Source organism: Equus quagga, chromosome 6 (assembly GCF_021613505.1).
Source record: "Equus quagga isolate Etosha38 chromosome 6, UCLA_HA_Equagga_1.0, whole genome shotgun sequence".
Taxonomy (NCBI): Eukaryota; Metazoa; Chordata; class Mammalia; order Perissodactyla; family Equidae; genus Equus; species Equus quagga.
This window is the reverse complement of record NC_060272.1, coordinates 127,611,211-127,626,555: the sequence shown is the minus strand read 5'-3', so window position 1 is coordinate 127,626,555 and position 15,345 is coordinate 127,611,211. Positions and strand designations below refer to the sequence as shown.

The 15,345-nt window shown below is 35.8% G+C and overlaps 1 pseudogene; it reads left to right on the top strand.

Annotated features, from left to right (window-relative positions):
- The window catches only part of LOC124240812 (14-3-3 protein zeta/delta-like), an 87,459-nt pseudogene extending 77,566 nt beyond the window's left edge, over positions 1-9,893 (top strand).
- The last annotated feature ends 5,452 nt before the right edge of the window (positions 9,894-15,345 follow it).

Sequence of the window (15,345 nt, the reverse complement as noted above, 5' to 3'; positions counted from 1 at the left end):
GGTGCTTCCGCCTGTTGGGCTGAGCTTAGAAGGGAGCAGGGGAGATCGTGCTGTGTTGAGTGAACATGCTCTTATTTCAGTTTCCGAAATCGCAGATCTCTGAGTTGATGTAAAAAATGAATGACAACTCAAGGTGCATCTGATTATGATATTTGATGTTGGTCACAATCCAGGCTAAAGCAAATATTTAAAGCAAAGTTTGGGTCTGTCTTACAATTACTACATATTTAAATAATAAGTTCTGAACTAATTCTACTGTAGAGTTCGTGAATAGGTTACAAAATGCAACCACAGACAATAATTACTATATTCTTATTGTAAGTTGAATGTAGGTGTCGACACAAATATTCCATAACCAACCTATAAATCAAAATTGAGGTGAATTTATTATGAGCCAGGAGGGGGATTATAACCCAGGAAGGCCTTAGAAGGTGTTCGGAGCAGCATGGGTATCAGTAGAGTCTTATATCATTTTAGAACAAACTCACGTTAAACAAATCTAGGGTACATTTTCATCAAAATTTTAAAGAGGTGTTCAGTTGCATATTATGAGCTCAACATGACCGTGATGTCAGAAAGGGACTAATCTGGGTGTTTCCACTAGGGTGTTACCAGGAGGGCGCAGGAGGAGAAGTATGCATCCTTATCTTAAGAGAGTACATTCTTTACTTTATTAGTTAAGCAGGAGTACAGTATATGTTTGATAAGCCATAAGTCAGGCTTTTTAGCTCAAGCCGAATAAGTTTTGAATGGGAATAGTTACCCCGTATCCCTCAATATGTGAAAATCCCTTGTCATAGGCTACTTGAGGAACTGGGGTAGAATAAGTCTTTCCTACTTAAAATCAGAAACCCTGAGTTCTCTGATAAGTCTTGACTTGTGTAAGAGTAGAAATAGCTCTGAAATCCTCCATTACCTGTGGAATGCAAAATGCAGCCATTCAGCAGCTGGATGACAGTGATAAAGTGCAGACTAATGGTGTTCACCCTCTGCACTAACCCTGATGTACCTGGCCTTTTCAAAACAGGGAGGCTAATGTCTAACAAGTCATGTAAAAGTCAGAGTGAATGAACCTTAAAGTAAATGCAACATAACATCCTTTGCATTTCAGTTTTCCCTGAAATATCATCATTTTAAGTTCAGTGTCAAAGCCAAAAGGCAATGCTCTGGGTGAGTTTTGAAATGTGTGTTAACTTAACCAGAAAACAATCCAGTAAAGAGAAAGTTGAATCACTTGCTGTCACTTGGTAGTGTTAGCACTCAGTTTTTGCTTTGGTGATCAAGGTGCTGGAATTGGCTTCAACATACGGACTTTCACTGAATTTAGAACTAAATCATTTTCACCCCAAAGCTAAAACAGCAGTTTATGAAAATATACATTAGTTTCATCATAGAAAATACTGAAAATTAAAGATTTACTTTGTGAATACCTACTATGTACAGATGCTTTTGCATAAATTATAAATATATTCATATTTTTCTCATTTTACCAACATGGCAACTGAAGTACAGAAAAGTAAAAGAATTGTTCAAAGTCATGGATTCAGTAAGTGGTGGGTCATCATAAAACCCCAGATTTGTTCATGATTTCTTTGTTGTTTTAAATATTTAACACAACTCCTGGTGAAAAATTAGATATTCTGCTAATCACTATATTTAGAGCAGTAAAAAATGCTGCATAGTATATATGTTTGGTTGGCTAGTTTAACTGGTATGCATCTCCTGTAATAGAATATTGGGTCTTGGTCACAGTTCAAAGATTGAAGCGGGGGCGGGTGGGGGGCAGGGTGAGGGCCTAGGTCATCAGAGATCGTACTAGAGAAGAGAGTGATCCAAAAAATGGCTGACAAGATTAGGAACCCAGAACTTAGATGAAGTCCAAGGTATACCACCCTAAGAAAATAAAATTAGGAGCAGAAGATTCGGACTTCAGAGAGGAAATAAAATGCTTCCTCAGCTCTGACTTAATCAGCCTATGGGTTTTATAGCTGTGATTTGTGTCTCTCCACTTCCTTCTTTTAGAGACGTCTTAAATATTTAAAGGCCTCATGCATTCTCCTTTAAAAAGAAACTTCAACAGAGAAAAGGCTAAGGCTTGATCTTTCAGTAATTGTAAGTTATGGTGTCTGGCCCATATTTTTTTATGGCTTTATGGAGATATGATTGACCAAAATTATATATATTTAAGGTGTACAGTGTGATGTATGACATATGTGTACATTGTGAAATGATTACCACAATCAAGCTAATTAGCATACCCATCAACTCACCTCAGTTTCCTTTTTGTGTGTGTCAGAACACTTAAGATCTAATCTCCTCACAAATTTCAAGCATACAATACAGTATAACTATAACTATAATCACCATGCTGTGCGATAAACTCCCAGAAGGTCCTGTTCTCACAGAAAAGCCCGTCACTGAACAGCCTAGAGGACAGTCTGACTTAAACAAGCAGGATAAACCTTGAGGCTCCTAGTCCTGACTAGCAATGAGATTCAGTTATTAAACAAAGAAGAAAAACTGGGAATACGAACTAAGAAAGGAGTTGGTGTAATCTACAGTATAGATCAGCAGTGACCAACTAACGGTCAAATAGAGATCATACAGGTTCAGAATACAGCCTTTTTTAATTTCAGGATGAGCACTTCTTAGGACGCTGCCTCCTTCTCACTACTTCTCTAATATGAAAAAAAAAACCAAAATTACTTTCTCATTGGAATTATTTTGTACAATAAAATAGGTAGTCTGAGTTGTATGAATATACACGTTCTCCTTGGGATTCAGAGAAGTCAAATAGAATGAATATGTTTTCTTACCTGTTAAATGTCACTCTTTCTGGGTATTGGTGGTATTTTATTTTATTACAGTGTTTGAATATTTTAAAATGACCGTTTATCTTTTTTTAAATTTATCATCTTAACCATTTTTTTCTCAGGAATTTTATCGGGATTATAATGTTTCATAACATTGTGTAATTTGGGGTGTACATTATTGTGCATCAATTCCTGAATATACTTCACTGTGCTCACCCCCAGTAGTCTAATTTTTATACATCACCATACATATGTGCTCCTTTATCCCTTTCGCCCAGCCCCAAATCCCCTTCCCCTCTGGTAACCACTAATCAGTTCTCTTTATCCATGTATTTGTTATCTTCCACATATGAGTGAAATCATGCAGTATTTGTCCTTCTCTGTCTGACTCATTTCACTTAACATCATACCCTCAAGGTCCATCCATGTTGCTGCAAATGGGACAATTTTTGTCTTTTTTATGGCTGAGTAGTATTCCATTGTATATATATGCACCACATCTTCTTTATCCATTCATCTATAGAAGGGCACTTGGGTTGCTTCCACATCTTGGCTATTGTGAATAATACTACAATGAACATAGGGGTGTATAAATCTCTCTGGATCATTGATTTCAAGTTCTTTGGATAAACAACGAGTAGTGGGAGAGCTGGATCATATGGTATTTCTATTTTCAATTTTTTGAGAAATCTCCATACTGTTTTCCATAGTTGCTCTACCAGTTTGCACTCCCACCAGCAGTGTATGAGGGTTCCCTTTTCTCTACCTCCTCTCCAACATCATTTATCATTTTTTTAAAGATATATTTTTAAAAACTATTCTTATTGCTAAATATAACTTTAAATATCTTTATTTTCTGTAAATTGGTTCTCATGTGGAAAAAAAGGCTGATTAAGGATATAAATAACTATGAGTCAAGTGAATCAGTATTTCTCTCCTACGTGGACAATTTAGGTGGGTAAGACACTCCTGATCTGAATTTAAAACGTACCCAGTTTTGTCATGGCGATAAATTATCATTCCTGGAAGGTCCTAACATCACCATAACATTGTTTGTAATGTTTCCTAACCCCGGCCAATGCTCTTTTTCTTTAGAATCACAGATACTTATATGAAGGAAATGTTTCTGGCTATATCATGATACACAAGTACATGTTCAAAAGTGGTCTTGTTTGGTTGAGGAGGGTTTGAATTATTCTATTTAGTTTAGTTTGGTTTAGTTTAGCTTGTTTTCAACTGAAGAGAAGGAAAATATATAGATGCCCTTCCAAACCTGCACAAGGAAAAAGATCCAGAGAGATAAGAAGTGCCTGTCAAATGCAGGTCTGAGGGATTGGAGTGAATCCGCAGCCCCTACCCAGCACAGTTTCGTCTGCTTTGACAGTGAGAAGGATCACACAGTTACACACAGGGTTGTTGATACCTCTTCAAGAAATAAAAACAAACTTGTTCTTTCTGTCTTCAGTTAATCATTTTCTGTTTGATGTATAGGTTTCCAAACACAGACAAGTCCACTGAGAGTCTGTTTCTACAGGTTATTTTCTGAAGTGAGAAGGATTTTGAGTCCAGCCTCTCTTAGGTAGAAAATTAGTCTTTCAAAGTTCAAAACCAACCTGTAGCACAAAGTATCATTATATAAACATTTTCTTGAAACAAAATTATTTCCAAATGCATTCTTTATAACTATCATGTGTTGAGTTCTTACTCTGTGCTAATTGTCCTGCATGTATTACTTCATTTAATATTATAAACATATAAAAACCTATAAATAGATAGTTACTAATACTCTTATCTTGATATTACAATGAGGAAACCAGAGCATAGAAAAGTTATTTGCTCAACGTCAAATAGCTGCTAAGTCACAGAGTTAGACTGTGAACCCAGCTTTACTTGACTCCTGACCTTCCTCTCTCCATGTTTGTTTCCTACCGTCTCTCAATCAAGAAGAATGGCCATGGATGTCAGTACAAGAAAACAATCCGGACAATATCTGAAAGATAATTAAGGGATTGGAGCAATAGTTTAGTTATCTCCATTAATCAGTAGTGTCAGAAAAATTAAAGTGATGGCTGTGTGGAATTCTTAGGAAATGATGTCTATATAATTGTATAAAGTTCAGTCACTTTTAGAGATTTAAGCAATTTTAAGTTCAAACCATGTTCTCCATTCTTTGTATATTAAGGTGATTTTTACCTATTATAAAAAACTGTAGGCTAGGCTGGAATGAAGTTTTACCCATCTAAATTTTTAGAGAAATAAATGGAATCTAAGCAATGAAACATAGTTACATTGGCTGGCATTCTGACTTTCTTCTGCTTTGGCCCTTTGGTACATCAAGCTTCTGCTTCCAGCCTGGATTCCAGTAAAGAGAGTATCTGCACTTGTCTCTTCTTCCCTCCCTGATTCTGCCTTATAACTCCAGGGAACTAGAATCAGACATTATCCCCACAGAAACCTTTGAACATTCCAGATTATCCATAGTTTTCTCAGTATGTATTAATAGTAGAGAGCAGCTAAAGAGTCACGTAAATCTCTTTATATTTCCAATAAATTTTCAAATATCAGGCCAATAGTAATTCATGTCCCTATTGAAGATATTATAAACACACGCCAGTGCTAGTGACAGCAAACCTCTTAATGTCAAGTTCGTATGCCTGATGTGCAGTAAATCAATCACTGAGACATCTGTGCTTAGAGATGGAGAAAGGTTTATTACAATTGGCCAAAACAAGAAGGTGGGAGGATGGATTCTCCCAAATTTGCCTTAACAAGAGCAGACAACGGGGGTGGGGGGTGGTTTGTAGAGCTAAGAGGCTTGGCAGGAGGACATTAGGAGAAACAAAGGGTCACAGCAAAGGGGAAAAAAAAGGGATTTGATAAGATTAACTTATTTTCATCTAAGTTTGTGTTGGGAACAAGGTCAAAAGGCAATCATGTTCTTATTGAACATCTACAGTAACCCTCAGGTACCTGGCTTCACTAGGACATCAGTAAATCTTCATTTAAATTTTCTAAAAGGCATAGGGAATTAGCACGGGCAGACATGTTATATTTTGAAAATGTAATGGATCTCAAGTTCACAGACTTGGATTGATCATAATCCAATTGGCCCATTTGTGACCTTCCTTTATGTATGTGTGCATTTACTACATTTATGTGACTGGATTGCTTGTTTGTTTACATTGATGTAATAAACATTTGTAAACATACCACCCAAGATGAAGGCCAGATTCTTTTTCTTTGTCAATTTTATTGAGGTACAATTTATAGAGAATAAAATACACCCATTGTAAGTATAGAGTTAAATGAATTTTGACAAATATATAGACTTGGCTAACCCCTACCACAATCTAGACAGAATACCTCCATCATCTCAAAAAGCTGCCTGGTGCTCCTTTCCAAGTCAATACACCTCCAGCTCCAGCCCCAGGCAACCACTTATCTGCTTTCTTTCACTATAGTTTAGACTCTTTAAGAGTTTCATGTAAATGGAATCATGTCAGAGGTACTTTTTTTCTGATTTATTTTCTTCATCCAAATTCTTTTGAGATCCAGTCATGTTGCAGGTATCAGTGGTTCATTTCTTTTTATTTGTAAGTAGTATTTCATTACATGGATGCACTACAGATTATTTGCCTGCTGGTGGACATTTGGGTTGTTTCCACTCTTTGGCTACTCTGGATAAAATTGCTGTGAATATTCACCAACAAGTCTTTGCACATATTTTTTTCGTTGCTCTTGGGTAAATATCTGGAAGTGACACTGGTGGGCTGCATGGAAGTGCATTTTTTTTCAGATAGTACAGTGTGATGATTTAATATATGTTTACATTGTGAAATAATTACCACAATCAAGTTAATTAACACATCCATCACTTCATATAGTAGCTATCATTTTTGTGTGTGTGGTGAGAACACTTAATATCTATTCCTTCAGCAAATTTAAAGTCCACAATGCAGTATAATTAGCTATAGTCACCATGCTATGCATTAGATCCCCAGAAATTGTTTATCTTATAACTGAAAGTTTTTACCCTTTAACCAAAGTCTCCCCATTTTCCCCAACCCCCAGTCCCTGGCAATGACCGTTCCATTCTCTAGTTATATGACGTTGACTTTGGTAGACTCCACATTAAGTGAGACCATACAGGATTTGTCTTTCTGTTTCTTACTTCACTTAGCATAATGTACCCCAGATTCATCCATGTTGTTGCAAATGGCAGGTTTTCCTTCTCTTTATGACTGAATAATATTCCATTGTGTGTATGTGTATATATATATAAATAAGTATATATAAACACACTTTATTTATCCGTTTGTCTGTCAACAGACATTTAGATTATTTCCATATCTTGGCTTTTGAGAATGATGCTGCCATGAACATGAGGATGCAGATATCTCTGCAAGATAACTGATTTTATTTCCTTGGATATATACCTAGAAGGAGGAATGCTGGGTCATATGGCAGTTCTATTTTTTGTTTCTGAGGAACTTCCATATTACTTTCCATAATGGATGTGCCAATTTACATTCCCACCAAAGCGCACAAAGGTTCACTTTTTTGCAGACCCTCATCAACTCTTGTTGTCTCTTGTCTTTTTTATAAAAGCCATCCTAACAGGTGTGCAAGGATATCTCACTGTGGATTCGATTTGCATTTCCCTGATGACTAGAGATGTTGAGCACTTTTTCATATACCTGTTGGACATTTGTATGTCTTCTTTGGATAAATGTCTGTAAAATTTCCTTTGTCTACTTTCTAATTGAATTATTTGTGTCTTTTCGCTATTGATTTATGTAAGTTCCTTATATATTTTGGATATTAACCCCATATCAGATGTCTAATTTGCAAATATTTTCTCACACTCCACAGGTTGCCTTTTCATTTTGTTGATCATTTTCTTTGCTGTACAGAAGATTTTTAGTTTGCTGTAAACTTTGCTTTTGGAGTCAGATCCAAAAAATTGTTCCCAAAACCAATTTCAGGGAGATTTTTCCCTACATTTTCTTTAAGGAGTTCTACAATTTCAGGTCTTACATTTATGTTTTTAATTCATTTTTTACTAGTAATATATTGTTTCCCACATATTATTACATATAGCTATAATTCATTCATTTTGACTGTTGTTTCATATTTCATTGTGTAAATAAACAATTTATTGTATGTTTATTCATATCAGTTATTAAGACTTTTATAAGCTATAATAGTAGAAACAGTATATAGCTGGCATAGGAATAGATATCTTGATTTACATTGCCCTGACAATGGGTGAGGTCAAACATTTTCTAATCTCTTTACTAGCCATATGCATTTCTTCTGCTATGAAATGCCTTTTCATGTCTTGTGTCCCACTGTTTCCCACTGTTAGTGCTTTATCTACTAATTTGTGGGAGTTCTTTAACTGTCTTGATAAAATTTATTTTTTTGCTATGTTTAATGCTGATAACTTTTTCCCATTTATAACATGTTTTCACTTAGGTTTATTTTTCAATGAACCGAATTTCTTAATTTTAATATTGTCAAATATTGTCAATAATTTTTGTGCCTAAAATATGCTCACCAATATGCTCACTAAGATGTTCACAGTTTTGTTTTAATAGTCAAATCCTTAATCTAGCTGGAGATGATTTTATTTTTCTGGATAACCAGTTTTCCAGTTTCATTTATTGCATCCTGATGTACCTGATGTATTGCGACTCTGATGTACCTGAAGTTCTGTGAATGCATGAGTCTACTCTTGGTTCTCTGTTCTATTCCATTGGCCGGTTTTCTATCCCTATGCCAGCTATATACTGTCTTTACTATTATAGCTTATAAAAAGTCCCAATAACTGATATGAATAAACACACAATAAATTGTTTATTTACACAATGAAATATGAAACAATCAAAATGAATGAATTATAGCTACATGTAATAATATGTAGGAAACAATATATTATTAGTGAAAAATTCCTTAATTACTACATATAGCATGACATACTTTTCAATAAAGTTAAAAACAACTGAAAAATATACTTACTATGGATACATATAACAACAAAAAATTATATAAAAAGAAAATTATAAAACTGCTCTTCTTCAGGCTTATGATTAGGAAATCCGTAAATATAATTTGCCACGTTAAGATACTGAAAGAGAAAAGCAATATGTTTATTTCAAATAGGTGTGAGAAAGTTGTGTGATAAAATGCAACCGAAATTCATGATTTAAAAGAAAACTTTCAGTAATTCAGGAATAGATGAGAAGATCATTAATCTGATAAAAGTATCTTTGAAAACAAAAAGGCAGAGACCGCTGGGCCTCTGTCCATCCTCCAAGAACCACTCCAGACACAAAACATTCATCACAGATAAAAATAAGCCAGAACTGAAGCCAAACTGACCGAGCAGGCTCAGCAATATGATGACACGGCAGCCTGCAAGAAGTCTATAACTGAGCAAGGAGCTGAATTAGCCAATGACGAGAATCATCTTCTCTCAGTTACTTATAAAAAAATGTAAGAAGTTGTAGGTCATTTTGGAGAGTCACCTCAAGTATTGAGCTAAAGAGAGAAGACGCTGAGAAAAAGCAACAGATGACTCATGACAACAGAAGGAAAATTGAGATCAAACTTAGAGGACACCTGCAATGATGTACAATCTCTTTTGGAAAAGTTATCCATCCCAATGCTTCACAAGCAGAGAGCAAAATCTTCCATCTGAAAACGAAAAGAGACTAATATCATTACATGGCTGAGGTTGCTGCTGGTGAGGACAAGAAAGGGATTGTGGATGGGTCACCAAAAGCATACAAAGAAGCTTTTGAAATCAGCAAAAAAGAAATGCAATGGACTCATCCTATTAGATTGGGTCTGGTCCTTAGTTCCCTGTGTTCTATTATGAGATCTGAACTCCTCTGAGAAAGCCTGCTCTCTTGCAAAGACAGCTTTTGATGAAACCATTACTGAATTTGATACATTAAGCGAAGGGTCACACAAAGACGGCACCCTAATAGGCAATGACTGAGAGGCAACTTGACATTGTGGACATGGGATACCCAAGGAGACAAAGCAGAAGCAGGAGAAAGAGGGGAAAATTAACCAGCCTCCCAACTTTTGCCTGCCTCATTTTAAAATGTACATAGTAGAACATTTGTCATCCAGGCTGTCCCACAGATAGTTTTTTGTTTATGACTTGTGACAGGCTTATGTTACTTCTCTCTGAATTTCTATCTTTCTCATGTGGTTTTTATGTTTAATATTAGGGGAGCAGAGACAGTTAACAATTAGAGAGTTATCTGTTTTCATTTTGAGGTGCTCAATATGGGGATGTGGAGTTTTTACACAAATTATAAATGTTTGGCATAGCACTTTTGGTACATCGTGCTTCACAAGGGCCAGTGTTAAAACAGCTTCCATGTCTAAGCAAAGAAAACTGCCTGGTAGGGGGACAAGGAGGAATTGGTTCTAGTCAGAGGTGAACTTACTGTGGGTCCTTTAAGGTGTGGAGCCAAAGGCTGCAGCAGAAACAGATGCCCCGATGGTATTACCTATCAAACCAAGTGTCTCAGTGGAATGCACAATCTCATTGTGCACACTTTGACTACAGCTACAGAAGTGTTCCCTGAGAGAAACTTTGCTCTGTATAAGAGCAGAAATGGTTCATACTCCACAATTTGTAAAGTTGCCTGTTGTTTACTTTCATTATTTTTGATACACTTATTTGTATCCAAATATTTTAGGCAACCTTAGAACAAACACACAAGCAAAGATGAGGTGAAAATGAATTTCCTGATACCCATTACTTCATATATGTCAATCACAGCAGTAAAACAAACAAAATATGAGTTTGACTTTTTTTATATTTGTTTTTTTCATTTTTGTGTTGTACCTACACGACTGTGAAAGTGGTTAACAGAAATAACTTGAGGTGATGGATAGGTTTGTTTAATTCCTGATGAAATTTTTAGTACCAACTTAAGCATAATTAAGAACATGTGTATTAAGTTGATATAAGTGGAATAAAAGTTTTATGAGTCTTTTTTTTAAAAAAGAAAAGATTATCCGCTATCACTCCTTTATTCACATTTACTTTACGTTACAGCCAGTGTAAGAAGATGAACAATTAGAGATATGAGGATTAACGAGGAGGGAGCAAAACTCTTTCTTTACAGATGATGTTACCATTTATACAGAAAACTCAAAATAATCTACAAGTTACTAGAAAGCAAGGAAGTTTTGTCAAAATAGCTGGATAATGGTTAGTATACAAAAGCTAAGTGCATTCCATACACCTTCAACAAGTAAGAGGGATGTGTAATGGAAGATTTTTTTTATAATGGTATTAGAAAATATCTAACATCTTAGAGATAATTTTAGTAAAGCCAAGCAGGTCTTTTACTGTGAAAAATATACAAATTTATTAATAAATCTCAAAGAATATCCTACAAAACTAGAGAGAGACACTATAGTCACTAGGAAGACAAATGGATCTCTAGATTCAATGCAACTTTAATAAATATCTGAGATTTTTTCAGAGAACTTGATATATTTATTCCAACATTTAGTTGGAAAAGTAACGCCAAGAATAGTCAGAGCATGCATGTTCCCCTGGGGATATTTACTACTTGTCAGGCAAAGACAATCTGGCTCTAGGCCAGATTCTCATTTGTGTCAAGCCTTGTGAGTTCAAGGATAGTGGAAATGGATGCACCCCAGGGTAAAGAGCCTCGAGCACCAGAAACCCCATCAAAAGAGTTTTCAGGTCAAGACTTTACCCTCAACCACCAGAGAGAAGCAGCCTTAGGATGAGTCTTGCACACAACAACTCAGATGTGAGAAAAAATCAATTTATTTTCAATGACTGGTCTCATCTTCATTCTGGAGCTCCCACTCTCATTTAGTAGTGAAAAAAACATTTAAATCTCCATTCAAGGTAACTTAATCTTTTCCAGTTAAAACACATCACAGCTGTGTGTAAACATGTTTTCTCTTCCATCCACCCACGGTAAGAAATACTTTTTTCCCTCATTGTGACCTAGTACGACAGAAGTATGAATATGTATTTGTGTGTTATATAGATATGGAGATAGAGATTTACTATTGATATAAAACTGAACTTCAAATGACATGAAACAAGACTTCGTGGGATACACTTGTATTTCTCTATGTTATGCTATTTTTAATTCACAAATTGATTTCAAGATGCACCAATAGATATGGCCAGTAGTTTAAAAGACACTGATGTAAAAACAATGATATACAGCAATTTATTTTAATCTCAACTGACTCTAGATTTTTCTCTCTCCCTTTTTCTTACCTTTTTCTGTCCTGGAATAAATTCAAATTATCAAGATGTAGGAACAGGGAGAGGTGACTGCTAAGCCTCATTACAATATTACAAGGCTATACCTGAGAAGCAAGGTATTACCCCTAAATTTATCAGGTTGTTTCTACCTGTCCCTCCTCAAACTTTAACCCCAAGGACTGGTGGAGGATAGATTAGTTAGGGTACTGTGTCTAACCTCTTGGCTCTCTCTCTCTCATTCCCTCTCTCCCAATTTCTTCCCCCAGCATGAATACAGCATTCTATTTCCCATTCTTTTCTGGTAGCAATGGCCCTTAAGTCTTATCCTTATCCTCTCCTGGTAGCATTTGTTCTTCCCATGCTGAGCCAACATGTCCCGGCCTCAAGACTTAGTCATCATTGCAGAAGAAAAATATCGATAAGGAAAAAATACTGTAATATCTCAAAATGTTATCCCATTACTTAGGAAACCAATTTCTCGTGATACATTTCATAGCTGCTTATGATATGCTATTATTCAGGAGCGTTATAGCTGAAAGTCACCAAACAACTCCAACCCTTTCCTTTTCTAATGAGTAGACTGGGACCCCCAGAGAGAGTGGGTCTCCCAAGTCCGCTCCACTGCTTCTCTACTGCTGCTTCTCCCCTCCGTTGCATTCCAATTTTCTAAGGAGTGTGCCCAGATATGTGTCTTTTCGGCCAATCAGAGGCAAAACAATAAATAGATAAAAGTAAATCTAATATGACCGGTCTTCCCACGTGAAACTCTCCTTGTCCTTTCTCTTGCTTTCCCATCTCTACCGGCGACCCTCAACCTCCAACCAACACTTCACTGACCATCACGTTGCCTTCAACACTTTACACAACAGAAAGTTGCTACTAAGAAGTTAACACAATCTTATAATATGATACAGCACTCCTCAAACTAGAATGTTTTTGTCAACACCTTGTATCCTAAACATTCAAGTTTAATATTCAGGCCAGGCTCAAAACTGAAGGCAGTGCTAAAAAATTTATGGAGGCACAGAGATTTTTACATCAATTTTCTAGTCATATTCACTTTTCTAATGTGATATATTAACATGGCAGATTCATCATAGCTGATTCTAACACAATAGGACGTTTCATTATATACTTAATTAGGATATTAATTAAATCGATATTGTCCCAATTAAAACAATATTATTCTTGAAATATGAGAAAAAAGTTTATTTAAATGAGTATACCTGATTTTGAAATAATAGAAAGTACTCCAAATGCTTATAAATTATTTTTTAAGTTAATATAATATCAATAAAGAAGAAATTAAGTGGATTTGATTTTAAAATAATTATACTAATAAACAAAACCTCTCTGCCCTCTTAAACATCAACATGTTTCAGAGATAATTGTTTTGAGAAGGGTTGTGTGTTAATTAGAGAATTAGAGCATATTAAACATGGTGCCTTATAAACATGTTTCCATTTTTCCTTTTCTCACTTTGTCGCGTTAATATGATAACAACCAGAAGTAGTCACATGAAAGCTGAGTCTAAAAGCCAAAGTCAAATTAGGCTAAGCCAATCAAATATATCCCTAATTTAAAAAAATCTGATTTGGGCTGCCTTGTATTTAAAAATAGGAGTTAAAAGCACATGCCGATTGCTTGTTTGCCTATTGCCCTTCTCTTTCCGTCATTAGAAGTCAGGGCCAGTCACTGTGATTTGGTGATTGCTCTTCTGAAAGTTGCAGGGGATAAAAGCACTTGACCTACATTTTCCTTTAGGCTCTTCCTTCTGTAACCTGAAAGAAAAAAATCAGAGTTCACAGTGAGAATAGTAATCTTTCCTGCACCACCTACACCTTCATTTTCAGGGATCTGCAATCAACTGTGACAGCATTTGAAGACACTAATCAGTCAGGCTCTGAGATTATTGATCCCAGAAAAAAGTGCATGAATGATTTCCTTTCCATTTCTTCATATCTGTGGGTAGCTCCAAATAGAAAACTCTGTAACATCAATGAGTCAAAACCTCCTACAAATCTATGTGTTAAGTCATAATACATAAAAAAGGAAAAGGTGTGATGGAATTTGAGTGATACGGTTAACATTTATTTTGCCTTTGAGAGGGGTTCTGCTTCAAGGCATACTATGCGCAACTGCTCTTTCCTATGAAGGAGATGGATGGTGGGGGGGATTTCGCTACAAACAATTGCCCAGTTCTCTTCTGGTTAGACCCTTTGATATGTCATAGTTTGAGCTCTAAGAGAACCAGCCTTTAGCTCTACAGAGACAACAGGAATTCATATCTGATCATGTGTGCAAGAATAATGTGCACAGATCAGTATAAACTACGGAGAATCTTTCTTGCTCCTTCCATACAAGTCTCCTGAGGAGAGAACCTCAGGATGTCACGTACACTATCTTGCATGCTAAAAGCCAAGTTTAACTTCAAATGTCACATCCCCATGAGCAGCTCATAATGTGTTATCCACATGTCTTATTTATCTGTGTAGTCTCGGTCCTTAGTATAATGCCTGCCACATAGAAATGGCACTAAAATTTGGGCTAAACTGAAGAAAATAGAGGCGCTCTCACAGGCTATTGAGTCATGAAGAGTTAAAAAATCACAAATATTTCTGTATTACAAAACGCCATCCAATCAATGAAGTTATATTTATAAAACTCAACATAAAAATTCTTGACCCCCGTATCTTCCCTAAGGGGAGAGTTGGTTATGATTTTTGAGATACTTAAAAGTAAATATCAAATATGAAACAATAATATACAATATCCAAGACTGAAGCCTAAAACAGAAAGATTGGAAACCACATGGAAATTCATAAAGTCCACTGTTTTAAGTCGATTTATTTTTGGTTCTTTGACTTTTTCTCTGCACAAAATCTGTGTTCCATTTGGTAGGGCCATTACCTATCCTTGAGGCAGGAACTTCACAGTTTCCTTCAAAGAAATATTATCTCTAGGCACACCTAGTGCTTGGCTTGCCAAGATGGTTGACCTAATATTAAGAGTCTGGTGAATTACACTCACAGTGTATTCAGCCGTATAATTCTCTGCACCATCAGGGAGGAAAAATAAATGCTTTCAGAACAGATTTTCAAAAAGTAGCTTTCTTCAATCTAGCATAGTTTTAGCCAGCACAGTTTTGAAATAAAAGGTTATAGGAGCCTTCAGAATTTCCTTTACTAAGGTCCTTTGAGTTAAAATAGTTTTTCATCTGTCTGTCTTTATACAAAGATGAAGAGG